Here is a 26,926-nt window from a genome sequence, read left to right as displayed (position 1 = left end):
AAACCTCAAACTAAGCCCTCCTCTTGTCTTTCAAACAGCCAGGACCACAGTGGTTTGGCACATTAATTATCAGGGAAAGAGGAGCAGGGGAAGGAAAGGAAGCAATGATCCAAATAATGCTGAAGTTCAGCAAACTACCACAGCAACCCAAACCCTCAGGTCCTGGCAGCCCTGCCACAACAGCTAACCCCGCAGGCTGGCTGTAACCACACGTACCGCTACAGAGTTGTGCGACTACTCAGCACAAACACTTGTTGTTTTCTAAACTGAACTATAACTTTATTACAGAAGATCTTAGCAGAAGCCCAGTAGAAACCTCAAAACGTGATGAAATTGGAATGTTAACACATAATGTGACTTTAGTCTGATAAAGTTCTACAGGAATGATGTATCTGGCTACTGTAGACTGCTAAGATCCTTCATTCCACTATATAGTGCCCTGTTTCACATTTTAGATTTCTGATTCTTTTTTAAACCCAAGTTTAATTCACTAAGTTTGGATAAATAAGCCTTGAAAGTGGCAAGATGAAAACTACTGTTGCTTAAAGTGTATGGGCATTGGTCCTACCAAGATTCAGATGCTTTCTTATTTTTACATACCACAACTTTTTGTAGTCACTTACTGGGATTATGCAGTGCCTAAAATCAGATTTGTCTGTAAATCTTTGCAGGATCAGGGCCATAAGTGCATATTTGTAGAACAGAAAACAGATCAGGAGCAAGTCATGATTCCGTACACAAACCTGATCTCGAGTTTCTCCCCTTATCTTACCTTGCAATGCCAGTGATCCTAGCATTTCTGCTGATACTCCAGCTAGCACACATTCCCACATAACAGATACTCTCCTGTCAGGCCTATTTGATTCCAGAAAGTATAATTCCACTGGCTCTGTCTGGGTTCTTGCTCCGTAAAAGAAGCAATTTTACTGCAATGTAAGAAAACCAGGGCATTATGTCATACTCTGGGCTATTAAAATAGAGAGCGCTGCCTGCACACTGTGCCTACACACACTGGAGTCTGGTTCTCCCGACGGGGAGCAGCCCGAATTCCTGCTGCGATCGTGAGCGGCTATGGGTGGGGGACGCCTGCAGCAGAGGGCCTTTCCATGCAGACGGGAACGTGTCTTTCCAGATGGGCACATGACCGCAGGCGTGTTCGTGCTATAAACGCAAACACAGCCGCGCCCGGGCCCTCGCACGCAGCCCGCATACGCGCTCGGGGGGCCGGCAGCACGGCCGAGGCTGCGGGAAGCCCGGCCCGGCTGCCCGCCCCGGAGGGGCCGGGACACCTCGCAGCCCCTTCGAGCCCCGCACCGACCGCAGACCAAAGGGAGTATTTACCTGCCGCCCGGGGGCCGCGCTCTGCCTGTGCTCCGAGGAGGGGCTCCCCGCCCTCGCCCCGGCCCGGCCCGGCGCGGAGCGGAGCCGCCGGCGCGCAGGCACGGCCCGGCCCGGCCCCTCCTCGCCGCCGCGCTGCTGCCGGGCGGCGGGGCCGCGTCCTGCCGCAAAGCCGTCCCGGCCGCCGCGGGAAACGGCTCCGCGGCACCAAGGTTCCTGCCGCCGCCGCCGCCCGCCCGGCCGGGAGCCCCGGGGAGGCCCGGGCAGAGGCGCCCGGGCGGCGCCGGCAGCCGCGGGTACCCCTCCGGCCTTGCGCCAGCGCCAGTACCGGCGGGAGAGCGGCTCGGCGGTCACCGCGTGTCCCAGCAACCCGCCAGCTTCTTGTTTCCCCCTAAAAATAATAATAAAAAAACCTTAAGGTCTTCCTTAAGCATAAGGGGTAAAATTGCACCTTTCCGTGTGTAAAGCCGCTGAGATTGTCAGGGAGATGATACTTGGCTTCAGGAGAGATGGAAAACACAAAATCCTAAACGGATTTTTAACAATCCCAAGCGCTCCACACTTACCGAGGCGCGAAGGCTGCAGGGAGCAGCGCGGCGTGTGAACGCGTATCGCCACAGGGCAGCAAAAAGATCTCTGGCACAACCTGTTACCCGAAGAAAACAGAAAGTTACAAGACAATTACAAATTGCTTATTTCATTGGTATGTAGCATGGCACCCCACCCGACGACACGACCTGTAAAAATAACCTCATGGCGAAAAATACCCATGTGCGGATTAGGGATGTACCTGAATTTTGATGGCCGGTGTACGCACACCGGTTCTGAGTAGCACCGCGGTCACATTTAAAATCACGGGCGCTGTGCTGTTTCACTGACTGCGTCCCAGGGGAGTCAGTGGCGCTGCGCTGAGCAGCAGAGACAGGGTTGGTGCTGACATGCAACCGCGCGAAAATGCGGTGCTGAACTGAGTCCGTAAAGAGGATTCACAGTCCACAACAAAGCAGGTGTTAGGTTAGCTTCCATCGGTAGTTTTTCTTCTCATCCTCACACACCAACCATTTAGTATATACTGCAAAATGTGGCTGGCACAATTAACAAAGTTGTGTTCGTATGGGTTATCTTGTTTCAGTGACAGCAAGGACGAATGAAAGCCTTTGGCACAAAAAAATACCAGTTTATCTGACTGAAGATTAATTAATCTTGGTCTTTACAAATAATATATTACTAGAGCACCACACATTTTAAGTCCTGTTCCTAAAGATGAATGGCTTCTTCACTGGGTAACAGCCAAAGATTGATCTTTTTATTCTAAATCAACTGTATGCACCACGATTCCTCAAAGGACGAGGCAGTATCATCACTTGCCGTGTTATTTATCACCGTCCAGCCTTTTCTCAAGTGGTACTGAAACATTTATCTCTTGGGCTCCTCAGAAGGAAAGAGGCTCTCTAGGGCTCCTGGGTTTGACGATGCTTCAGAACGTTGCCTCTCTGCCAACTACGAACTACGAGTTCCCCCTCCAGGCCCAGCACGCTCGTGCATGCTGCTCCATCACCTGTGGGGACACGAACGTCAGGGGAGGGGAGCAGGTAGGCAGTGTGTGCGGCGCTCAGAGAAGTGTAAAGATCCATTCCTCCCCTGGTTCTGATTTCACGGCTGTGCTGAAGAGAAATTGCCTGTGTTTAACATGACACTCATACATAGATAGTTTTCTGAGAAGTGAAAATATATCATTTTCATATATATATCATATATCATTTTCCATCTGTAGTGAAAAAGTGACTTCAGGCTGCAGAAGGGCATAGATGTCGTTTCTTTTTAGGGGAGGACAGCAGAGAGGCCTTGTTCAAGAACAATCACCCTTCTGCTCAAAACTAGACTCCCAGAGACACTTGGCAGTCATAAATCTGGAAGGACAGTAACCACGTGCCACGAACCCAAAACAATCCCAGTTGTCTTAGCAGGCAAGTCCCAGGCATTCAGTGCAGTCAGGCGCTACTCCTGCCCTCCCCTCTTTCCTACAGCCCAAGCATGTCCCACGGGGCTCCTTGGGATCCCATTTGCCAAACCCATCCAGGCACCGCAATGGTTCGCATTGTGCAATCCCCGGCACTTTGCTGTCCGGGAGATGGGAAAGGCACCTCTTGCCGGGGCTCCGTGCCCTGCCAGATGCTTCCCTGGGGCCAGCCAGCACCAAGGGCCCCCCCGGACCCCCTCAGCACTGCCTTGTGCACTGCGGGGAGTCTGTAGGAAACACTGTGTTCCCCCAAGAAAGAGGGGGAACACAGTGAAAGAGGCTGACACGGGTCTCTTAATTTTGTCCTTCTCAGCCCCCTGAAGAGCACTTTTCCCAGCTCTAGATATTCCTAACTGTTCTTATCTGCTGGAAACCCTTTGCAAAGGTACTGGGATGGGTAACACTTTCCATTTCCTAGGCAAAATGCAATTAACATGCACCTTCCTGACACTGGCTGGTAGGGAGCAGTTTGGGTTCAAGTTTTTAATTTTCCATTCTGTCTGAGAAGCACTTTATAAACAATTGTCACCATTTTATTGACAGGAGGAAGAGATTCCATCCCCTTTCTAAATCACATTTTTGTATCTGTGATCCATCACATATCCCTCTACCACAGCTTCAAACAACTGAACCTGAGAACAGGTGACTCTACATTTTCTTCCTCTAGTCTGGTAGAGATTTCTCTTCCTGCAGTCTGTGTGCCAGTGGAAAAGAATAAATGACCAATAGTATCCTTCAAAGGTGCAGGATAACACACTCTAATTCTGAAGAAATGCGAACCTTGGAAAAGTTTTTGTTGTTGTTAATATATCTATTTAAGAATGCAAGCTCTAGATTTTGCAATTTTCATTGTTTAAGCCTATCACCGTCCTCCAACATGAAATCACGAGCTGTCTCAAGCAGGATATACTGGTTAAAGACATGGTGGTGGCTAGAACAGAACCTTCCACACAGCTTGACTTCCAGCTTTGTCCCCCTTCCTCGTCAACCATCAACATATGGCCCAAAATGGAGCAGAGTGCATAGAGCCATCTGGTGGTTAACTGTACCAGTAAACAAATTGTGCCTTATATGTCCACGCGATGAAGACATAAAGGAAGTCATCTTCCTTCTAGTTGGAACGTCTCAAATGTCAGCTTTTTCTTAGCTTTCAGATTATGGTTCTGGAAGTCTAGAGAGTTAACACCGAAAGAGGGAGAAAATGGCTCTATCTGTTAATACTAGAAACTTAACCGAGCTGCTTTCCTTGTGGGAGAGTTTGCAGGACCGAGTGGTCTTCTTTAGATCTGAACATCTCCCACGAGTACTGTAGAATCATCTTCCAAAGACCAGATCATTGTACCATGTATTCCTGAGTTTGACTCCTGTTGTTAAGAATCCAAACATCTTTCTCAGACGGGGAAACTCTCAAGAACCTTTGGGCACATCCTTTGCTGGCATAATGATGTGGAAGGAGCAATGCCCATTTGTGGAGGCCGTTGACAGACTTGCCAGTTCATACCAGCTGAGCGTTAGACCCACTGTCTTTCCCCGCTGCCTCTGAAGAAGGGGCCTTTTTTCACACATTTTAATTACTGACTCCCTACATAGAAGCTATTACCTCACAGAAAGGCCATTAACTGGCACGTTCAGCACAAGATGAAGCCTTTCCGATAATTGTTCCTTGAGTTCACGGTTGTGAAAATAAATATCATCAGATGATTAAATTAAACACCGCAGCCAGCCCAGCTATACACTCTTTTCACTTATCATGCAGAAGGGGAGATCAAAGAGAAAGGCTCAGGTAGAGTTATTCCAACTCCTCCAAGTTTGGCTGGTAGCTACCTATTGAACACACTAATTAGCTTCCTGCTTGGGGTGTGCAGCACAAAATTAACCCTCCCAAAACTGGGCGGTATAGCCGTTTTCATGCTCTGTAATCAACTGGATGCAGAGGAATTACTGTCACCTCATCTCCTCTGTACAGTAGAGCAGCATCACCGCCTGATTCTGATTTCGGAGACTCTTGGGCCTCCGTCGCCTTTGGTGTCTCGTGTGGGTGTGAGAGGAGAGCTGTGCCCGGGGAACATGAGGAAAGGTGAGAAGCACTCCTCTTCTCCAGTCCTGCGGGGCTTCTGCCTCCCAGCTCTCCCCGTCCCTTTCGGTGAGCAGGCTCCCCAGCGAGGGGCAGCCCGGCCCCCGCAAGCCCCCTGGCTCGGGCGCTTGCTTAAATGGGGAGGTTGTTTCCGAGATGGAGTGTCGCCCAGCCCTTCCCCGCTTTGCTTTCTTGGGCCGCGGAGGGCAAGAGGGGCGAGCGGCGCAGTGGGCAGCGTAGCCCCGTTCCCACTGCGAGCCCGCTGTCCTCCCCGTGAGCACACACACCCACACAGCCAGAAAGCTCTGCTATTCTTCTGCTAATGGGATTGGCACCGCTTAAAGCAGTCTGCGAGGGTATTGTCTGCAACCACAGCAAGAGAAACATTATTCAAAGGCCATTCAGGCCCCAAAAGAAGCGGCAGAGCAGAGTAATTATCGGAGACTCTCCATTAACGAGGGCATCTTTGCTCTTTGTCTGTGTTGGTTTAATAAGGGCCACTAATGGGGCCGGGGGAGGGGCACGCTAATGCTTCTAAACAAACCTCCTTCCCTTCCCCACCCCCGCCCCGTGAGGAGAGCTGCCTTTATGGGCACTGACAGCCGAGCTGGGAGTTACCATATTGCAGAGTGACCTTCGGGAAAACCTAGTGTGAACCCAGCCGCTTTCAGCCCCATCCCCACCGAGCCGCTGGGAGCATCGTTTGGGTAGCTGTTCTCTTTTTAGCCTTTCCGTATTTCCCGGTGCTTGCCAGGCCCTTTTATACACCCCCCGCCCGACCTCTCTCATGTCATCTTGTGACCCTTCGTGGCTGGACACGACGGCACTGAGTGGCAGTAATGAGGGACGACAGTGCAGATTAAGTTCTCGCAGCAAAACCTCGTGTCCATTATCCAGCAGCTGTGACTGGGAGATGCTGCTGGGAAGGCAGGACTGGAGCAGCCTCCCCTCCCCACAGCACTGGAGGAGGCAGGCTGGGAGCTAGCATGGGCCAGTGTCTCCTACCTTCTGGCTGTGGGCGCTTTTCTGGTGATGGAGAGATGGACTGAGGCAAAAGCCAGCATGAACCTCCATCCTGAGATCCCTCAGCGCCACTTTCAGGAGCACGCAGCTAAAGTTCTTCTGAGAGCTCCTAGACTGTTCCCATCTTCAAACAGCAGTTGTAAAGGACCAACTTCTGAGGCGGTTTGCAATATTACAGGGTCAGAGGCACACTGGTCACTTAAATGGTGAAATGTGGACGAGAGGTCTCAGGAGATCTCTGCAAAAGACAGCGTTCAAACAGTGAACTGTAATGATATACACATACATGAATAATGAACGATATAGCCTTTTCCAACTACAGCGTGCAAGGTGTTGTGGATACAAGGTTGAGAACTGCTAGACTCATTTTTAGCCAATGAGGAAACTAAAGAACAATAAAAGGAAATTATTGCCCCAAGTTTGTGCAGGTCTTTTACTGAAGCCAAGCCCTGGACATTGTGCTATTCTACCCCACCTTCAAATGGACGGTTGTACCGTACAACTGGCCCATGGACTGCAGAGACAAAGCAGTGCCTGTGTGGCTGTGTACCTGTATGTGTGCACATCAGCAGTCTCAGGAACTGCACTGGTGAGCCACCCAGTGTCAGTGCTGCCTCTGTTGTTATGAGAAATGGTTTTATTCAGCTGAGGTATGGAACGACAGACTTCTCTGTACAGGCACCCACCCAACCCTCTCCACTTAGGCAAATGTCCTGGTGCTAAAGGTTTATCACAAGCAGAAGAAGAAAGAGATGTGGAAACTCCTCACTGCTTAAACCACAAGACTCTGGTTTGAAGAAATAGACTCCACACAGGATTTCACCCTTGTTTCCTGAGGGCTTGGCAGGTTTGAAATTTTCATGATTTTGGCCTTTTCCTTTTAACATTTCACCAGTAACTGCATCTCTTGTAACAAAAGGAACTTTTCATAGGTGCTCCTCTGACTCATCTCTATAGGATCAAAACATCTCAGAACAACCTTGCAAGTCAAAGAGAGAGCAATCACCCTTTACACATAGAGAGCTAAGTCACAGGGAAATTAAATAACAATACCTAAGGTCATTCTTGCCATGGCAGAGCTAAGAAGTAGATACAGTTCTTTCTGCAGAGTCTTACTGCAGTGTTCCGAGATCAGTGGTATTCCTTCTCCCTCTTTTGAAATGTTTGGAGGATCACAGTCCTGAAACAGAAAATCAGTCCTATTTTCAGCATTTCATTCTTCATGTTAATCACAGTTTCTGTTCATATTCTCTTCTTCTTTTGAGAAGAATAATCATTAAACATATACGAACAACTGCCTTTGCCTATGGATTTTGCAATCTAAATGAGGGAGTTAATATGCTGATACATAAAGCAATGGGTCAGTAGGAGCACACGACCTGGCCTCTGGTGCAGGTTTTGCTTTATAAGTGTCTTTAAATGTCATCTTTCTTTGCCACTAGCAGGTAATCCAGTCAGCTCTGTTGCAAACAAAGTTGATATTTGAACAAAAACAAAATAGCGACTCAGAAGGGAGAACTGAGACCTCACTGATATCCAAAGCAAGGGGAAATTAATGGAGAGGTTAAAAAAAAAAAAAAAAGTTGGTTTATGGCTTAGAAGATATGTGTACCACAGAAAAAGCAATTGCAGCATGGGAAAGGAGGAATGGCCAAGGCAGGCAAAGAGATTTGTCATGAGAAAGGGGAGTTTAGAGACCCTGCATGAAGGAAAACTCAGTGAGCAGCTTGTGCATGGCAGGCTGAAATGAGATGGTCCTGTGGGAGAAGGGAGTAGAGCTTGCAGCAGTGACAGAGACAGGATGGGCGATGAGAGGCTGGTGGGTCTATTTCTTGGAACTTCAGCGAGAATAGTACAGTTGAAGGTGAGGCATCTAGCATGAAAGAGATGGGAACACAGCAAGTAAGGTCTTGGGAAAAAAGCTTCAGTCTGAGAGCCATCACCTCATCAGCAAGCCTTTGTCCAATTTATTCTCCTCTGGGTGTCGTTTCTGCAGGGAGCAGGGAATGACTACACTCATCTCATAAAGCCAGTTCTATTTAGATTTGCTCTTTAACACCTATAGTTTAGTACAGGGATATTTTGTCCCCAGTTTTCCCTTCCTTTTTTGTATTAATTCTGCTAGCATTTGAGGCTAACGGACAATGAGTGTAAGTGGATTCCTTCCAGGTTGCTCTACTTCACTCTACTGCTGTTATCTCATCACACTTTAATTAAACTATCTGAGATCTGATCTGAATCCCACTAAAACAATGAACAGGTCCGCATCGGCTGTGCAGTTTTGGATTGCGCCAAAGCTTATTCATGTAGATTTGAGCCATTTTTTCCATTGCACCTGTGCCTTGAAACCCAGAGGAAAATGAACAAGAGTAAGGAGGAGTAAAAGATGCCTTACAAGAAAATCATTTGTGTATGTTTGCAAACTACTGCAAGCAGAAGACACATTGAAATATGGGACAGGAAGCAGCTATTAATCTTAGCAAGCACATCCCGGTTTAGTTCAGTGTAACTTCCCTGCTTTGTCTTCGTATCCTTTCAGCTCTTCTTTCTCTACAAAAGGGGTCTTGCTTTGCCAGCTTAGCAAAAACCTTTCCCTCTAATGCCCTCAACTGGCACTTGCAGCACCTGCCCTCTGCTCTTCCTTCCTGCTGACCATTCTCCTGGCCAACAAGAGCGGCACAGCGGAAAAGTACTCGCCTGCTTAGCAGCCAGGTAGACCAAGGCCCCACAAGAACGGGGGGACAGCTGCAATTGCGTGACATTTTTGCCTGTCCATGCAGCCCCATTTGGAAAGGTTTAAAGGCAGGAAGGCAAGATCAGGGTGGTGACTTTCTGCCTTTACTCCTTGGGCATGCCATGGGCTTCCTGTGCGAGTTTAGGCAAGCTGCTTCTGTCTCCACATCTCCATCTCCCTGTTCAGAAAGGGGAATGCTGCTGTGAGGATACATTTGGGAACACTTAAACTCTATGCTGATAGGGACTGAGAAATTGTTTATGAACTCATCTCCTGACCAGTCTGATGTGGCTTCTGTATCCAAACCTTCCAAGGACTGGGATCACCAGGGCACTGTGTTCAGCCTCCCCGTGTTATGGGGGTATAGGCAGCCTTAAGGGACACAGCTGAATGTTCAGTACTGTCATTTCCTGATGCGTCTTTGCTCAGCTCTCCCTGCCTATGAACTCCCCCTGCCTGCCTTCACTCCAGGCCCATCTTTCTCCTTGTCCTGGTCCCACCCCGGTTTCTTGGCCTTTCGTGGCCTGTTTTGGTGCAGTCCATGGTTTCCCCAGCTTCCCAGTCACAGGCATTGATCTGATTCTGGTCTCAGGACACTGCTCATTCTCCCTGTGAAGCCTTTAATAAAGCAGATGAGGAATATCTATACTATGAGAGGCAGCTCAGTGTAGGAAGCCCCTAGCCAGTGCCAGTCCTGCCAGCTTTGGGACTGGGAGTAATACTGACACCTCAGTGCTGTGCAGCACTTATCTCACCTACCTGTGGCACTGTGCTGACAGCCATCCTGCACCCACAGCCTAGGCCAGTCCCTCTGCAGAGCAGCACAACTGTGTGGACCCTCCAGCCAATTCAGGGATCTCTCACAAGGCACTGCTTGCATGCAGTATAGATACAGCCCATGTGAGCTCCTTGCTAGGTAGCAAATACTGCAGGAAGAAAATACTGAAGCTGGAGTGAGATCAGTGAACAGATGTAATACAGCAATGACTTCCAGCCCCAGCTCCCCTAGAAAGGTTTGGATAGAGAGACCTGAAACTGATCCCATCTAGAAGTCTGAGATGCCAGAGCTTTCATAAATGTAATCTGCTGAGTCTGCTTTAAAAAAATGTCTCTAACAACTGGCTATTACTAGTTGTTGCTGCTAGAAACTTGCTAATTTTCTCCTCAGAAGTTACAGCCAGACCTTCAGTGTCTGCCTCTGCACTTCTCTACAGCAACTCTTCATCTTAATGCTAATTTAACTAGCAAGTAGCAGAAGGGGGAAAGCAGCAAGATTTCATTGCTGCTGCATTCCTGAGATGTCTGGCTGATGTTGTAGCCATTCAGGTGCAGCTGCAGTTAGATACAAGTTAGAGCAGCCTCAAGGCTCTTTTTCTCTACGCTATGAGGAGCAAGGGCATAAACGTGACCTGCAGGTATACTTTCCCCATAGCTTGCAACTCCTATACAAATACTGTCCTGAGAGCTAAAATCCTCTTTATTCCATGTATCCATCATTGTACTCATGTTCAGGGTACATCCAAGAACATGATCAACCATTTTGTAAATCCTAAATAGTACGTGCTATAACAGTCTCAGCCTTTTTCATTTCAGGCACAAGTATTGCTAGGGCACAAATTAAAAGAAGGAAAAAAAGGCTGACAGAATTTACAGGGAATCCAGCTAAATAAAAATTATGCCATTGGTGTTCATGGAGATGAACCGCTTAGGCAATAAAGGAACATGACTGCCTTGGCCAGAGGATTCTCTACAGCGTCACTTATAAGAGAGCAAGTAACAGCATCTTTTAGTACTTACTGCATCCTGTAAGAGTAAAGCCCAAGCAATCTAGCTTTATACAATTGTGTTACAAGATACCGAGGAGAAAAACTCCAGCCCTCCGCACCCAGGCACATCCTAGTGTCTTCTATTCAACAAACTAGACTGAGCTATTAATCATAGTAATCATCAGCACTTAATGTTGGGAAAACTGTAGTACTTAAGCCCAGGTATCTATAAAGTCAACGTGCTGTAATGCCTTCCCATCTTCGGCCCTTTGCAAGAGCCCTCTTGTCTGGCTTCCTGAACAGCATCTATTCCAGCAGGAGAGCATGTTTCTGGCTGTAATATTCCACCGAAATCCCCCTACTGTGACTTGCATTTGAGTGATTATTTTTTGTCATATCTAATATCCACCTATCTGTACGGTCCTTCCCATCTGATATATTGTACTTTCCCCACCATGGCTATTATGGTGAAGAGCAAGCTAAAGGTTCCCAGTTACGTGGATGCTGGCCTGACACCTCAGAAGGACACTGCTCCCTCCTTGCTGATGTGGAAGTAAAGAGAAAAATCGTGACACTGAACGCTTCTCATCCCTGAGCCGGAAAGGGCCAAAGAAGCCTCACACTTCCATCCAGTGGTATTGCACTTGTTTATCTTGCATTAAACACTTCACATTTAGAATAAACTAAGTTAGAAGAAGAACAGTTCAGCTGTATGTGCAGGAGATGGCTATTAAAAGCCTGTGTTTATGCAAGCCTCCAGCACCCGCTGCCCGAGCGTCCGTCTGTGCATCGCTGCCCTCTCCCGGGCAGGCCTGCCCCTGCGCAAACACGGAGCCCCGGCTGCCAACACTCAGCAGAGCAGTTAACTTGGCTTTGCCTCTGGCATGGAAGGAATATGATTGCCCACTTACCGTTGCCTTGACACTTTCAGTAACCTCACTGGGCATGACAGTGACCGCTGAGCTACTTCTAAAGGAATGAGGATTTGTTGAAATACAATTAAACAGGATACAGTTAGTGCTCACTAGGATTAGAAGTCCACATCAAGAACTCTGAGTGATTAAATGCTGTAATGTAAATTAAATTTGCTCTGATTATGCAAAGTTATCTTAACTAAGATATTTAAGCTAGCCCATTTCAAGTGTGGCTGCGTTTCAGCCTCCAAAGACCTCAGCTTCTGGTGGCTAATCTGCTCTCAACTGCCCTGTTACAGTGACAGATCCCTAGTGCAGAAAAACAGTGAGATGGCAGAAGTCAGCCAACATGTTTCAAGATGTTGCCTTGTGCTTTCAAGTCTCCTCCTGGGTGCTTTGGAAAAATTCCCCTTGGAATATTTCTTTGTGCACATATATACACACCGCGTTTACATACATCTGTTTGCATGTGCATGCACCCTCTTCTCTGATCATCCAGCCCCCCCACGCAGCAATACTGTCACGCTGCTTATGCTCTTCCCACACTTCCTTCCCATAGCAGGGCTCTTCCAGGGTACAAATCCTGCCACCTTCCTTTCCCCATCTTCTGTTCTGGCTAATGCTCTCTGCGGACACGTAGTGAGCTGTTCCTCACCTCTGGCCAGTGAGAAACAGCCTTCTTTACAGCCTACTGCTAGCTGTTCATCTTGTTGTGGTGCTTCTGGGATGCCTTAGGTCCACCAGGCTGGCACAGCCTTCATTATGTCACAGAAGACCTTAATAAGCCCAAGATGTATTTGTCTTCCACTGCCTCAAACCCACTGAACAGTTGTTTGCTGAATGGTATCTCATGGGAACGTGCATGAGACGCCTGCCGTCAGCTCCTCCCTACCCTGAGACAGTGGGCACTCACAGCTCAGCCCCGTGGCCTCTCTCCAGCTCCGGGACGGCTGCTGGCTGAGCCAGAGCTGGGGAGAGGGCACAACACAGAGAGGCTTAAGAAGCATGTCTCTAAGCTTTGCCCGCCCAGCAGCCTCTCCCAGCTGAAGTCTTGCTGGGGTGGGCGAGAAGGTATCGTGACAGGCCTGCATTTATGCCTCAAGGAACTGGCTGAGCACAGAAACGCAGCACATTGGGACTTCTCAAGAACACTGATGTGGTGCTTTCCTGCCGATGTACAAGACCGATGCCTGACTGAATTCGCTGTGGCAGGTATAGTCTGAAAGCTGCACTACCATGAGTGCTCCCTGTGTTACAGCCCCCCATGTATTAACAGGGATATGAGAGGGCTTATTTCCTCAGAGGAAGTTGTGAAGATAAATCCAGCCATGACAGAGAGGTGCTCAAATATAGAAGAAATTGCAGCTACAGCATTTCCTTATCTGAGTGTCTCTGAAAGCCATGTGTAATTTCCTAAGCAGATAAATTCAGCCTTTCTAGTTTTGCCAGTGATGGAAAAAGGTGCATTATAGTCATCAATGCCACTTTACTTCCCATCTGTGTTTCCTCAAGTATTGTCCAAGACACCATGTTTCACTCTGACTGCTCAAGCCATTAGCTCCCTCTAGTATCAAAAAGGATTAGTGCAGTTGGTACCTTTGCCATCCTAAAGGAACAGAGAGCAAATGTTGTAAGGAAATATCAGTAAGATGAGGGAATTTTGTCCCTTTTCTTCACTTTGACAAAAAAAAAAAAAAATATATCCTTGAAGTTAGTTGTGTGCACATAGCTGAGCACTAGCACCTTAAGAATTAGGAGGCAAACACACCCATAGCACAGGATCTTATTTTACATCCTTATCCATGAAACATAGGTACAAATTGCAGAAGTCCCCCCTAGTCATCAGCTTTCACAGGAGAACAGTGTAAGCTGCCAAGATGATGATTCTGGCCATAAAGATTTCTATGGAAGGAGACCATCGTGCTCATTGCAAAAAAGAGCATTGTCACCAAGGAGATAAGGAGAACAGAAAAGAATGAACTTAGATAACAGGGGGGTGAAATAATCCTTTAGAGTATCTCAGGCCACAACATTCAGGTTAGGGTTTTAGAGGCTCTCTTTCTCTAGTCATTACTTCCATTTTATAGCATTTAGGAGCAAAACAGAGGATTCTTTTGGTTGTGCAAGAGCTCCTCTTCCCCAAGAGTACCTAAAAATGGTGTCCCTTGAGTGAATTATGTGAGTGGGAAAGGGGTACCCCTGCTAGGGTTTAGATCTTACATCTAGAGTGTATTGGCAAGTCTGCTTTCCTAGACTGAGGGAAAGAAGATGACATGTAGCCAAGATCTTTTTTGATGGCATTTGGGAGTGGTTTTAGAGGTGGGAGGTCACAAGCACGAACATGCACTAAAGCCCATATGTCTCTGCTCTACTGACTACAGTATTTGTGCTGTGCCAGGGGCCCAGGCAGCCTCTCTCTGTGGCAGAGCAATTCTCTCAAAACACAGAGGGAGGAAAGAGTGTCAAACAGAATGAGGCAAAACTCCTGACATGAGAGGCAAGGTCAAATGGATCTGCAGCTATACACAGTTGCTGGCCAAAATTGCAAGCCAAAATAACACATGGAAGCAGCACCAACCTTTACACTAGTGGTCTGTACTCAAGAGGAGAGTTCCTTCTCCCCTCTTCAGGAGAAAGCCATAACTCTGTAGTCCAGGCAGGCATTGCAGATTTCAGTTGTTTGTGACACTTTCCAATGACTCCTGTGCACTACTGTCTGCTGTCCTGTCTTTGATATCAAAGCCTTGTCCTTGACATACATCACCTGTCCATCAGTGAAAGAGGATTCCTTCATGCTACCAATACTCCAGAAAGATCAAGCACCTATTAAACTCACTACAAAGTTTCAGTTTTGAAGAGGCTGTTAGTGCAAGAAGAATCTGTCTCTACTAAGCCCAAACTGGTCCAATCTTGCTGGGAGGGCCACACACTTCATTCCATTGCTACAAGTTGCAGAATAAGTAGCACTGAAAGTACTGGAACCTCTGCTTCTCCCTTCATGTAGTCTGAGATGCTTTATCTTCATGCACTCGTGTCATGGTCAGAGTCCCAATGACCCACATACAAGGCAAATCTGTTGTGCATGTTCTTAGGAAAAGAACAGAATGGTGCTGAGCAGGGAGAGTGGAAGCAGAGCAAGTGCCCTCCTGCTTCCCCTCCCTACTGCCAGGGCAGGGGGAAAAGACACAAAGGATGAAGTGCAGGAAAACCAGCTGATGTGGAGAACCAGGTCAGGCCAGGCCAGGCCGAGATAAGCACAGGTCTAGCAGTGCAGATGCTCCAGAAGAGTGGTGCCTAATAATGTTGGTATTGCTTAGTGCTCGTCTCCATTTAGAACTTTGGCGCCGCCCCTCCCTCATTCATTGCAACTTTTTCTTTACATGCACCACCTCATCTCTTGCTTATGACTGCATGGGCCACCCCACTGCAATCCCCCTCTCTCTCGATCTGTTTGCAGAGCAAAGCAATGCCTGGATACCAGCTGATACAAGCTGAAAACGTCTTCTTGATGTTGGCTGGAGAAGGCACCAGAGTCACTAACGATTCGCAAACCATTCCCTAGGAAAGGGTCTGACTTTACGTTCACTGGACTAGAAGTAAGACTGTCATTGACCACAGCCATTACTGATTTTATTAACATTACTTAAATTTAAATATTTAATTAGAACAAAACCTCTAATTCTTCTATAATGCATGTCAGACTGAAAACAGCTTGGGTTCTATAGTCTCTACTCAAAGAAAGAAAAATTAAATTGCTGAGTATGTGACTCATTTATAACACAGATTTCAATGACTGACTGCTCAGCACAGAAGCAGCAATACAAGGTAACAGCCGTGCTAAACGTTTAAAGTTCTTCCAACACACAAGCGAGTTAGCTAACACTTCAGGAAATACGTATTTTTAAACGACTGTCTTTGTGAAACAGCCGTACATACTATAAACAGTTTCTAAGGTTCTTATCTCATTGAGCTGTCACATGAAAACAAGCTATTTGCTTTTTATAGGATGACTGAAAATGGCTTTGTGCTAACAGTTGTTTATAGCAAGTTATTATCAATAAATGACTGCATCTGATTAAAAAATTAGATACATAATTATGTGTGTGTGTGCTGTGTGAGGCTATATACACACACACAAATTTCAGGGTTTTTGCAGCCTCCAGAATTATAGCCACTTCCTAAATTTGCTATCTCTTGACGTGTACAGAGCAACCTGCCGCACAAAGAACTGACAACATTTAGAAGAACTGCTACTAATGGTGTCCGAGCAGAGAGCACTTGTCCAACACCCACATCCTTTCATAACCTGGTGGCCTAAGTGGCCATTGCCTCTCCCAAAGCCAAGACCTAGAGAATGGACAGTCAGGGATAAAACATATTCATTCCAAACAGCCTGAAGGAGGACTGGGAAAGTACCTTCTCACTCCAAATGCTACAGAAATAGGTGGATGACTTAGAGGAGTTCCACCAGCTGCCATCACTGGGCTCCCACCTCTGCTTTCTCTTACAGCGCTGCTCACTAATTCTCCTAGAGGTCTTTTGATCTAATATGGGGACAACCAGAAGAAAAACAGGGCTCACGTCCATCTTCTATTTCCTCCTTGTTCTCTCACCTGCTGGATATAGGGATGATGGTTGCATCCCCTGCCAACATTCAAGAGCTCTGTAGCTATTGTTTTCCAAACAGCAGCACCTTCAGCCTCTCTCTTTCGCTTGATCCTGTACATGGCAAAAAATTTTCAGCAGGGCATAGACCTTCCAAGGAAAGAGTGAGGTCTTAAAAACGCTATAATTAAGTCAGTTATATACTCCCACTCAAAACAAATAAACAAAATCTAATAAAAGCCAGCAGAAATGGTTTTGGATGTCTCACTCTGTGCTAATTCTCTAATACTGTCTGAGACTGCTTGTCCCTGTATAAGTGATAATGTCATAAATGCAGATTAGAACTTCAAGATGCGAATTAGCAATGAGAACCCACCATCCAAAAATAAAAAAATTACCTGCTTTGCTCATACAATATATTAAAACTCCAAGTCAGGTAAATACAGATAAAGACAGAAAATTAAAATTAAAAAAAAAAACCAAACAAAAAGAATGGTACTTTTCGTCCTAGTAGTTTAAGTCAATGTTAACACTCCTTTCTGGCACAAACGAATCAGAACGCTGGCCCATTTAGTCAAATAAACTGTCACTGAAACTTGCCAGTACTGGACTATTTCAGAATGAAGTGCAAGGGATGTTACCCTCCCCAGATCCCCAGAGTATCCTGTTACTGTTTATCCCCATCAGTTCATAGTTAGCTTGTACTCTCTATGCTAAAGGTTTAGATCACTTCAACGTAAAAACAGTAACATAACTATGGATATTCTAAATTATCATTCTAAATAATGTTTGACCTCAATTCTACTTTGTGGACACATCCTTTGCAGATTAACAATGTATTTGGAAAGAATAACTGCTTTTTCTCCACTTTAAATCATTTGTTTATTTTTTTATTGGAAGTCCCTTTTTCAAAAGGAACAGAGGAACTGTCAATTTATCTTCTTTGTAATACACACACTGTTGTGTGTACCTTTGTCATCCTGAGAATGAACGCAGCAAGAAAAACTTCCTCACATTTCCTATTAGCATGCTTTAAAGCAATTCAGGAAGTTGTCTTTAGAAGTCAAACTTTCAAGAAGGATGTATCAGTTAATGCTAGTTTTTGTTCTCAGGCATTATTACTTCTGGGCACCAACCTAAAACTAGATTCTGTCATCACAGGGGTGATTAAATCGCTAGATCATTACCAGTTTGGCTTAGATTTGAAGCAATAACCTGGCCTATCTACACATGCTAAGTATCTGTTGAGAACCTAATAAATAGAATATTTTACTGTTAAAGGACAAGTATTGTGGAATGAAAATTATCAAATTTACCTACTACAGCAGAAGCAAAATTCACAACAGATGAAAACAGGTCAGATCAGTTTGGTGCTTTTGCTGCTTTAAGCACTTACATTACAATTGCCTAGCATTTGTGAATAATTAGGTTCCCAATTTCTTGCAGAATCTCACATCAATTTACACATTCCAGACACTTGAAGTTCATCAGCTCATTTTTCTTTCAAGGTACTAGGTAAGAGACTTCAGCATCTCTCAGGATAAGTTTTTTCTCCTTAGACGGCAGCAGTTAGAAGTGTGTTAATTGCTCCAGCACAAAATTGGGTCAAATAAAATGGACAACCCTAAAACCTACATCAAGGTATCTTGCACAATACAGCACACTCCTTGCAGATTATACTCTGCAATATATGACTTTTGCATTAATGGGAGGATAGAGATGTGGAATAATCACAAGCTCCAGTTACACTGTCCATCTTGCTAGTGCACTCTATACACATACAGATTATTTCCTATAACCTCTTGACAACACAGACTGACTGAACAAAGTCATTTACACTGGAGGGGGCCTCCACAGGTCAAGCGGCCCAATCTCAGCTAAGGTCATGGACAGATTCCCATCTAAGCATAGGGAAATTCCAGCCCTGTATTCCTCATGCATAAGACTTCTCCACAAGTAGCTTACACATATACACAGTCCAGGAAAATCTCCACTGATCATCCCTTTCAAGCTATCTTCCTTTTCATAGGATCACTTTTTACAGGATCATTATGCTTCTGGAATATCACTAAGGTACCAGACAGACATTTCTCTAGCATAAACCTGTTGCAAGTGTAAGTAGGTCTCAAAATTTCTCAAGAGATTTAATGCAATGGAAGAGCACATCTTTATGGTTTGATTACTTACCTTTAAGTTCAATGCCACAAAAATAACCCTTGAGACTAATCAAGACCTTGCCAGAAATGTATACTCCCTATTTCATGTTTCACCAAAAACTTTAGTCAGCTTGTTCAGAACACAGTGCTACGGTTCTGATTACTATGATTCAATAGTATCAACCTCCCAGATACTTGGAAGCATAAATTTTACAAAGATTACAGCACAGATTACAGCATTTATTACAGCTGTAATCAATCAGCATACCTTAAATATCAGAGCAATTACATCACACAACTTATCAGCTGAACTGAAATAGGGACAGGAGTTTTATTCAGTTTTACTCCTAGTTGTATTCAACGGATATACAAACATGAAAGTATCTCAGATTAAAAAGACTCTCAGTATTTCATCTGAAAGGTGTATTCCACAGAAGAAAACACAGGTGAAAATGGTTAAGGACATAGACACATTTCCTTATCATAATTAAAAGTAAATTACCACTAGAAAAAAAACCAGTATGTATGCCCAAGTTCACAGCAGCAGTCCTGGAGGGATGACAGGCATAAGAAAGTAGCAATAGTCAAGCAAATATTATTTCCCCTCTGTGTCCCTTCTAATGCAAAACAGGGGGAGCTACAAATTTGAACACAGATTTATTTTTCCAACTGCTACTTTTAAAAATGGAGTTTCAATTTTTGACTGCATCAGTGCTTTTAAACTGCTTTCTCAAGCAACCCATTTAAACTGGGATGTGCTAAAATGACACTATAAATCAACTTAAACTCAGTACGTGGCTTAGCCAGAGATTCCCTTCCTTGCTCAGGGTAAACAGGAACAAACTGGTGTGGGTGCTGCTGAGAGGGTTTTGGAGATGTGTGATAGTGTGCTCAGGTGCACAATGCCAGCTTGGTTCATGCTCCAGGACTTAAGCCCATGTTCTATGGGCTTTTCAAAAGCAGGGGTTAGTTTTGGTGCACGTTTTCTTTGTGATACAGACTTTGCTAGGTCTTTCTTCAATATTTTCCACTGTTTCTTTTCTAGAAATTTCTGACACAGCTCGTTATCACCAAGACGACAGCCAAAATATTTGGTTGGGATATTTCACTTCTCATGTAAGCCAAAGGTTAACCATTAGTTCTAAAACAGCAAGAAGGAATCCAAGTAAGTGCTGGTCAAGTAACCAATAACGCTAGCTCACTTCTTACTCTGTGGGCAAAGATGATAAACGCTTGCTGACGTGTGCGAAAGAAGTTCTGCTTCAGGTATCAGCCCTTGGCGAATGCTACGATTCAACAATGACAACATAAAAAAATTGTTCCCCTCCAATTCCTCAAAATGTCAGTACTCACTCACCATCTTAAGCCAGTGTTGCCCTCTCAACAGCCTTAAATAATTCCATCTTTAGAAAACTAGTTTTTATCTAGACAGACAACTGTTACTAACCTTTCTGTAAATCATCTTAAGTAATGGCAAAAAAAATCTTTTCTGACTAAATTAGTAAACAAGGCTACAATACTTCACATCCCAGAGACAGCATGACCACTGGAATGCATGGACAAAACTCCCCTGAAGAAATTAAGTTATGGCAACTAGAAATTTGAAAAGAAGCCCAAATGGCAGTATTAACAAGCTGTAATATTATTAGCACTACCTGATCCTGGATCCTAGAAAACCCTCCAAATAAACTTAACATGTTATATTTTGTTACCAGATAATACTATAGAGAAAAAAATGTTTTTTACTCCTCAAATGTCTCAAGATAGTTACCTATGGAAAAAATTAAAATATGCCAGCTGTTGCCTCTGTTTCTGGGTTTAAACAAAACATTTATTGTGGACTCTCTTCTTTGCATCATCCTGCTGCTATGTCAGCAGCAAGACACGAAATAACAAACAGAAAGTATCTTAGGCATCTCATAACAAAGCAGGAAGCATCGCTGCCTCACAGCAGCAATATTACAAATATAGTAATATTTGTGTATGATGCCACTCAAACCTCTCTGGAAACCTTGTTGATCTTTGTAACATTATGCCCAAAAGGTAATGTTTTTGTGAGTGCAGAGGTGGCTCCAGTGCCTCTTCTCTTCAGAAATTCTGGCCACTCAAAACTAAATACGGTTCTAGTTTCCCTACCTGAAGTCATTTCTGCTGCAGTCAGGAACCTATAGCTCATTTGAAAATAGTCACTTCATTGCTAATAACTGCTCTCGAAGAAATAGGAATTCATCAATTCCAAAAGCAAAACACAGATAAAAGAGTGAATGTAGAACATGTCAAGTTTCTCTCAAATGTCTTCTGATAATTACCAATAATATTCAAACCCTTTAACTATTTGTTAGAATATATATGAAATATCATATATCTTGACATGAAGAACTTGTGTATTAGGCTCTATGTGGTAACTATTAACTTATTTTAACTTATTCTACATAAGAGATCAGATAAAACAGATACTACACAGAGTACGCAAAGGAGCTGAACACTAAGTAAAAGCATGACAAAGCCAACAGAAACCAAAACCACCACAGACTGGTATTTTGCAAAGCGCTTTATTTCCCAGTTCTTTCTGCAATGGCTCATAATCACTATTTTTGTTTGCAAGATCAGAACAAATGTCAGCATACCACCAAAAGTATTAGCCTGTGGTTAATGCCTGTAAGATCTTACCTTACTAGTGATAATTATGCTGGCTGACTTTATGGTATCTTTTGTTACCACCTGTCCACAGTGAAACTTTTAAATTTTGCAGTTATTAGCGAATCTCACTAGTGATCTCTCAGATCATTTTGCAAAGAAGTTCAAAAGTCTGAAATAAAAGGAATGGAGACACTTTTTTCAAAGATTGAACTAGCTGAATAAAACCATGTTTCACTATGAAAACATTGATCTTTTTCCAATTGCAACTGATAAATCTTAGGCCACAGCTCCTGAACATGCTAAATTTGGTGCCAGGGTAGTTTGCTGCTTTTTTTTTTTTTTTTTTTTTTTTTTAACATGCCGAATTCACTTTGCCTGATCCAAGTTCACAAATTTATGGAGTACTGCAGTACAAAAGTTTTTTAGTAGCTAGGGAGCATGGATAATCATGTATTCTTCTAGAGCAGCTGGTGGCTAAGCAAGCATGGCTGTCCCCGAGAGCTGCAAAATGAGGAATTCCTTTCCCTTTCACGGAACTTCAAGAGAAAAGAGAACTGTTATATACATTTCTTCTATGGCCTTGACATAGCCAGGAAAACTTATGGAATAGATTATACAATAAGTAAACAGTAAGATAATAATCAAAAGTGAGTGATACCATTAGAAGAAATTAGTTGATGAATTTATAATGACAGTGCAATCCTTTCTGAAGCTCATCTAATTTCTTAAAGAAGTCTTCTTTATCCACCACAAATAGCTTTGTGTCTTCCATACAGACAACTAACAATTCACCATGTTTCTTTTAACAGAGAATCTTCCTTTCATAGGGAGATGTGCAGAGAGGGGAAGAAATCAAGGATTAATTCAGCTAGTGCTAGGAAGCTATCCATCAATTTTGTATTCCAAACAGTGCCCCTATTAGAAACCATTAAGTGCATCATGTCACCTCATCCCCTGTCTAGATACCCTTGGTGGCCAGTGCCAGATATTTTTGGTAGGCAGTGTAAGAACCCACATACAAAACTTACCTTCTAAGGAAGTTCCCTTCTCATTCAGGAAAATAATCTCTGAAAAGCACAGGAATATAAATCTCATTCCCAAACTCTGCTTATTTCTTTTCCCAAGATTAACAATACTTTCACCAAAGATGCCACTCACCCCAAGCTTTGCCCCCTTCTGAAGCACAGCTAGATATAATGCCGTGAAGATGCTGCATCCTTAACATCTGGTAGTGTTGTTCTTACAAAGTAGATAAAGTAGAATCTACTGCTGCAGCATCCTCCAAATGATTCTCCTGTGCTCAGACCTGTAAAAATAGGGCTGGTGTTCTTCTCCAGCAGAAATGTAACGGATTAGACCTGTTCCTGAGTTGACTCTGCAGCTGTAACTTACTCTAGTGCAAAGGTGAATAAGCAGAACTTGAAAGGCCTAACCAGAATTCATGCAAAAATGCAACTCCTGATTCAAACAAGGTGCACTCCTTTCTACACACAGAATGACCTCGTAAAAATTAAAATTTGATCCATTTTGTGTCCTACTTAAAAAATTAACAGCAATAATGGCTCACAGTGATCAAAGAGAAATCACCAAGTATTTTCCATTGTGACTTGAGTCCAGATATAAATTTCAAGTACTTGATTCAATGTGCAGAAAATTAATTTGATTTATTGTCAATTAAAATAGATTAAAATAGTGAGAAACAAATACAAATTAAGACAGCACCTTGCCCTCATGCTCCCCTCTTTCCCCAGGCTCAACTTCACACCTTCACCCCCAACTCCTCTACCTCCCCCCTGCCTGAAGCAGAGCAGGGCAAAGGGGAATGGGGGGGTTGCAGTCAGTCTGTAACAGCTCCTTTCTATCGCTCCATCCTCCTCATACTTTTCCCCTGCTCCACCACGGGTCCTCTCCACAGGCTGCAGTCCTTCAGCATCAGCCTGCTTCTGCGTGGCCTCTTTTCGTGGACTGCAGTTCCTTCAGGAAACCTCCACCTGCTCCAACACGGGGTCCTCTGTGGGCTGCACGGAAATACCAGCTACAGCACCTGAAGCAATTCCTCCTTCTCCTTCTCCTCTGACCTTGATGCTCAGAGGACTGTTTCTTTCACTTTCTTCTTCACTCCTCTCTGATGTGCAGCATTTTGCCCTTTCTTCAATACACTTTCACAGAGGTGCCACCAGCTTCACGGATGAGCTCAGCTGCGTCCTGCAGTGGGTCCATTGCAGAGCTGGCTGGAACCAGCTGTGTCCTGCACAGGGCCACCCACACCTGGGCACCTGCACCCAATACAGAAGCATAATCTAAAAGCTGGAGATTAAGAACTTCCTGACCATCTCCTGTGCTCCCCTTCAAGTGCTGCCCAAAGAGTCATTTGTGGGGTGCACAATGGGCTAGACCCACAGACTGATCTGGATTCAAAACAATATAAGGGGGAGCAGCACAGTTATTTGTACTGATAATTTGCTGGTATATGTAGTGCAAGATGCTGCTCTCATCAGCACAGCTTTGCAGTTGTGCTGGCCTGTTTGGAGACACAGGTGCAGGAGTAAAACCCGTGGCAGGTGCTTCCTGCAAGAACTTCTGGAGTGAAGGGGGCAGCGGAGTTCACCCCATATCTTCCCCTCCTCAAGCAAAACATAACAGCATCTTACATTTCAGTCATGCAAGGAATCAACCTCCAGCACAATAAAGCAGAGAGGAAATTCATCCCCAAGCATGGGAAACTGAGGATGATAGAGCAGTTTTTTAAAAAAAGAAATTTTTGTTTCTGTGCTGCTCTGGTTGGGAGAAAAAGGCAATGGGAGAAAGACAGAAAAGTGGTAGATGAGGAAGTGTTAAAGCAATTCCCCCACTCCCAAGAAGTGCTGAGTACGAGTACAGCGGTAAGAGAAAAAAAAAAATATGGGGAACCCAGTGAGAGGCAATTTTAGGTATTTTGTATTGTGTTCAAAGTTGGACGTGCATTAGAACCTGACATGAAAAACCTGTGCACCCACCAAATTATTGTGAAGATACCGATTTAAAACTGGTAGAGCCCTCTTTCCACAGATCATCTGTTCTCACTGGAAGTAAGAAGGTCAAGAAGGTTTCCACTTTCTCCATCTCCTTACATGTACAAAACACTTCAGATGTGATAACAGCTTTGTCAACAGCCAAGAACACGGAGTTGTTACACGAGTTCGCATTCAGAAGATAACTAGTGCACTGAACATAAAAGCAAATATACATGATTACCATTCTAGCTTTTATTAGATGTGAGCTCAGAGCATAAATAACACCAAAATCAATAATTAAGAAGTTGTATAGTAAAAAAAACATTTACCATTTAAAGTGAACCACTTCAGCCAGAAGAAACTGTAATCTTGAGCTGTAACTTTGAGAGCTTTCTATCTCCTGCAAGCCGCTTTTTACAAACTTCACTTCCTCTTCTGTTCTAGTCTCTTGCCGATTATCTGGAGTACTCTCAGAGGTAAGTGATCCTGAGGAAACATCCAACACATAGTGAACTAAGAGCTAAAAGTAGAAGCCAAGGAGGAAACACCTGCACACTCCAGAAAACTGAAAATTGCAACCTGTAATAAACATAAATAATTAATTTCCAATTCTCCCTCCCATTTAATTTTAGCTTTAAGAGAAACATCTGTGAGAAGTTAAATTTATGTCTAAAAGAACAGTGACCTGACAAAGCACAATTCAATTTTTAGCATGATCCTTTAGGAATTAAACACTCTACACTTAGATCTAGGACAGAAGCTATTTTTTAGGCCAAATTTGTGGCTAATTAGCGAAACCACTGTTAAACTGTAAGTTGGGGGGGAGGGGGAAGAAATTGAGATTTGTTTTCCTCCCACTGCTGACCAGTGTTTCTCTCAAGATGTTTAAGAAAAGGTACCATGTGAGGAGGGTACTATGTGAAGAGCAAGAATGCCTACTTTTACCATTATATTCTTCAGTTGCTTATTCCTTTTACCAGCTCCCAATCCTAACACAGCTTAAATCACAGCATGCTTGAAGGTGACTGTTCAGGTGCTCCCAGCTCACTTGGACTGTGTACACTGATCATTGAGTTTTCATACAGGAAGACCTCTATCTTCCCTTAAGCTGGAAAGCAGAATTCCATGAGCCATCCTTGAGGAGATAAATATAAACAGCTCTGCATCAGGTAGAAACACAGATGCAGCTCTTCTTGGGAGCCGGAAGAAACTGAAGATTTTTCTTCTGCTCAACAAGTACTGTAGAACACATGGGCACAGCCTCAGAATTTCTCCCTAGCTCAGTTAAGAGCTCAGATTAAGACCAAATTCACAGCTGAAGGCTCTTTCAGTTCTTGAGACTTGACCATTTATGACACCAATCATTCACTAAACCAATGCAAATTCCAAGCACAAAGAAAATTTGTCACATCTAGACTTGATGTGACAAAGATACTTATAATCAAACTATCGTTTGCAAATATTGTTTATTGACATGCTGTCAAGTGACCAGATCAGATTATGCAAATGAAAAGGAAGTGCCCTCATGTGATGGAAGAAGTGGTAAGTAAGGATTCTGGTGTCATCCCTGTGTCCCACCCCACCCCTTCCCCTGTGCAAGTTTGCTGTTCTTTTTTTGTGGAAGACCCTGAGCACAGCATAGATGGAAGATCACCTACAGAGGAACAAAAGTGCCAAACCTTTGAGGCTCTGAACACGGTGGTTTTGAAGGACAGTTTGGAATGCTTCCTGTTCTGGATAAAAAGAAAAAAAAAATTGGAAAAGGCTTTGGTTGTTTTAGGTTATCACAGGGTTAGAAGTATAAACTAGCATTTCATCATAAGAAATTTCTGCAGAAATACAACATTATCCACTTTCAGTTAAAGCTTACTCTGTAAAAAGCATGTATCTGAAAGGGCTTCAGACAAAAGCTCTCCACTGTTTCTTTATAAAACAAGCTTTCATTTACTTTAAGAAAATATACACAGACAATACAAAGACTGGGAGGCATCACTGGCCTACAGTTTCAGTATGACATGCAAAGATGGCAATGCATGGATAAGTATTCATTAACATTTCGGTACATACTCGTAAAAACATTGAGATCTGTCCAAACACTAGGCATCTTGTCAAGCAGATGAGAGAGACACAATAATTTTAATACTTCGAAAAAGGAAGATTTACTTTTATTCTCTATTGAAAAATCCTCTTCCTCCCACCAAAGAATGTGGGCTTTATAGAAGTCATGTCATCAACCTTTAATCTCCTCTGTTCCGTTCCTGCAGGTCCTCCCATAAGATCTTACACACTTTCTTCATGATCTCCATGTCCTTTGCAGGCTTTTACAACTTCTTGAGTGGGCAAGCAGAAAGAACAGCTATGTCAGAACACAAAGACAAATCATCACTGTTTCTCAAGGGGTGCACTCAGGACTAGCACAGAGAATCTTAGTCTGGAATGAGGACACTAGGACTGAACTCCTCCCTCTCCCACTGATCTGCCAATACACACATCTCTGTTTCTGGCTCTCCTGCTGCCATTTGATTGCCATACCTAATTACATTTTAAATAGGATCTAGAGACAAAGACTATTCTACAAAGAGCAGAAGCAAGTCTCCAGGGAAGATCATCCCTGGAGCCACCGAACTATGAATAGTTAACCAAAGGATAGAGCTAAAATTTTA

The 26,926-nt window shown here is 44.1% G+C and overlaps 1 protein-coding gene across 8 annotated transcripts in view; it reads right to left on the bottom strand.

Annotated features, from left to right (window-relative positions):
- Positions 1–2,170, bottom strand: part of PLEKHM3 (pleckstrin homology domain containing M3) — a 94,439-nt gene extending 92,269 nt beyond the window's left edge. For 4 of the 8 annotated variants that reach the window (XM_087734619.1, XM_087734623.1, XM_087734627.1 and 1 more), the window contains exon 1: positions 773–955. The gene's annotated coding sequence lies outside the window, so the exon portion shown is untranslated. Of the gene's footprint in view, positions 1–772; positions 956–1,341; positions 1,452–1,904; positions 1,985–2,128 lie in introns of those variants that run through there. The other 4 variants (XM_087734618.1, XM_087734626.1, XM_087734622.1 and 1 more) reach the window with 4 other exon arrangements.
- Between the last annotated feature and the right edge of the window lie 24,756 nt (positions 2,171–26,926).

Source organism: Nipponia nippon, unplaced genomic scaffold (assembly GCF_047370975.1).
Source record: "Nipponia nippon isolate SJK-2023a ecotype South Korea unplaced genomic scaffold, ASM4737097v1 scaffold_5, whole genome shotgun sequence".
Taxonomy (NCBI): domain Eukaryota; kingdom Metazoa; phylum Chordata; class Aves; order Pelecaniformes; family Threskiornithidae; genus Nipponia; species Nipponia nippon.
Note: the sequence above shows the minus strand (reverse complement) of the source record. Positions and strands in the feature narration are given on the sequence as shown.